The sequence below is a fragment of the Myxine glutinosa genome, chromosome 9, assembly GCF_964187855.1.
Source record: "Myxine glutinosa chromosome 9, kmMyxGlut1.1, whole genome shotgun sequence".
Classification (NCBI taxonomy): Eukaryota; Metazoa; Chordata; class Myxini; order Myxiniformes; family Myxinidae; genus Myxine; species Myxine glutinosa.
In genome coordinates, this window is record NC_136269.1 from 132,301,072 (window position 1) to 132,303,828 (window position 2,757).

Sequence of the window (2,757 nt, forward strand, 5' to 3'; positions counted from 1 at the left end):
CTCTGCGACGTCTCCCAGGGCCAGCCTCGCCCCATCGTGCCCGTCTCCTGGCAGCGCCGCATCTTCGCCTCCATCCACGGCCTTTCTCACCCGGGCCGGAAAGCTTCTCAGAAGCTGGTGTCGGCGCGTTTCGTCTGGCACGGCCTTCGACGAAACATCCGCGACTGGGCCAACGCCTGCACGGCCTGCCAGCGGGTCAAGGTCCACCGCCACACCCAGGCCCGCTGGCACCTTTCGCCGTGCCTGAACGGCGTTTTGACCACGTCCACGTGGACCTGATGGGTCCCCTGCCCCCTCGCGGGGGTTCACCCACCTGCTCACCATGGTGGACAGGACCACCAGGTGGCCGGAGGCTGTGCCCCTCGCCTCCACCACCACCGCTGACATGGCGCAGGCGTTCATCGCCACCTGGGTCGCGCGCTTCGGCGCACCAGCGGACATCTCGTCCGACCGCGGCCCACAGTTCACGTCTGAGCTTTGGGGCGCGGTCGCCCGTTCGTTGGGGGTCACGCTGCACCGCACCACGGCCTACCACCCCCAAGCCAACGGGTTGTGCGAGCGGTTTCACCGCTCCATGAAGGCCGCACTCATGGCCGGCCTTCAGGACGACGGTTGGGCCGACCGGCTGCCGTGGGTCCTTTTGGGCCTTCGCACGGCCCCCAAGGAAGACCTCCAGGCGTCCGCCGCCGCGCTCGTCTACGGCCAGCCGCTCCGCGTCCCGGGCGAATTCGTGCCCGACGCTACCAGTCCCTGGTCCGCCGCTCGCCAGCGCTCGGACCTCCAGGAGGCCGCCCGACGATTTGCCCCCGTGCCGACGTCCCGCCACGGTGGCCCCCATTCCTACGTCCCCCCGGCGCTTCGCACAGCGGAGTACGTCTTTGTGCGTCATGACGCGCACCGGGGGCCACTCCGGCCGCCGTACGACGGGCCCTTCCGGGTCCTGCGACGGGGCGACAAGTCTTTCATCGTCGACTTCGGCGGCCGGCCGGACCGGATTTCTGTGGACCGCCTCAAACCGGCGCACATGGACGTCGACCGACCACCACGGTTGGCCCTTCCTCCGCGGCGAGGCCGCCCCCCGTCCACAGTTCCCCCCGCTCGACCACCCACCACCACGTCGGACCCCTCCCCACGACCCTCCAGGGGTCGCTTCGGTCGGGTCATCCGGACCCCCCTTAAATTGACCCTGCCGGTGCAGGTCGATTCTGGAGGGGCGTGTGTAGCGGTTACAGCTGGATGCACACAATCGCCTTGCACCGGCCAGAACACGGCCAGACGCGCCTCTCCCGGGCATGCCCGGACTCACTGTTCCCGGGCACGCCCGGTCTCGTCTTTCCCGGGCATGCCCGCTCTCGCCTTTCCAGGGCTCGCCCAGAGCGTCCGGGCATGCCCGCAATCGCCTTTTCAGGGCTCGCCCAGAGCGTCCGGGCATGCCCGCTATCGCCTTTCCAGGGCTCGCCCAGAGCGTCCGGGCATGCCCGCTATCGCCTTTCCAGGGCTCGCCCAGAGCGCCCGGGCACGCCCAGCCTCGACTTGCCAGGCCGCAGCCAAACACGCCCGGGCAGGTCCAGACTCGCCTTTCCAAGGCTCGCCCTTGACACCCGGGCATGCCCGGTATAGCTTTTGCCGGGCAAACTTCCCGACATAAATGTGTATATATATTGTTGCCCGATAAACGGGCTTGTGAGAATACCTGAGCTGTTTTGTTTCAATAAAGCAACTCGGACGAATTCCGTCTTTGGTCGCGTCAATTCTTTCGACTCGCGTTGGAGCGCAGTTCCTTCAAGGTCTGTTAACCGGGGGACACACAGCCGTGTTCAAAGATTGCCCATTAACCCGCCCCCCCCCTCCTCCCCACTCAAATCACTCCTAAAGCACTACTCAAAGCCTTTAAAACCTACATTTATGAAGGGGGACAGGGACAGACCACACACACATACACAAACACACACAATGTGTTTTATATGTGTGTATATATATATATGTATATATAGAGGTCATATTGTACCTCTTTGGGGTCCATTAGGTCTTTGCCTTGTATTTAGACTCCACGAGTCTACTCTCATGTGCCTTAAATGAAGGGGGGGAAATATTGAAAATATGACCGAGATATAACGTTTGATTGGTTTGTTTGAGTGTTGGGTCTTTGTATCTTTTACCACTACTTTACTTTGGTTGCACCAGAGTTCAGTTTTGTCTGCATTTTTATCTTCTGTGCAATCTATGGTGGCCATGGCAGTATAGTTCGCGCTTGTATGTCATATTTGATCAAGAGTTATTTGAATGTCTCTTGTTTTGTGGACATTTGTATAATATTCTTGTGCTTTCGTTGCTCTCATGCGCTGAAAGAGGTCGAAGCGTCAATAAAATTCATTCATTCATTCATGCCTTCATACCACGTGGAAGGACACGTAATCGTACTTCCCCAAGAGACCCTAAATAAACTCAACAGCATATTGTTGTGAATACTTTACTCATAAATATGACGTCATATAGGAGGTTAAAGTTGTTTATTTTTAAAATGACCGTTAAGCATACTGGAAAATTTGAAACTGGAAGGGAAAAATACATTCCATGATATTTATTTATTATTACACCGCCGATTTAGTGAATGAGTCGTTATTGGGCGAAATCGCATTATAATTTCTTCAAGTTACTGTATGCAGACATATAACTTTAATTAATCTGAGAAACAGAAAAACAATTAATCTTAACGAGAAAATCAAATCAACCCACCAGCGGTTGCTGATCATACAC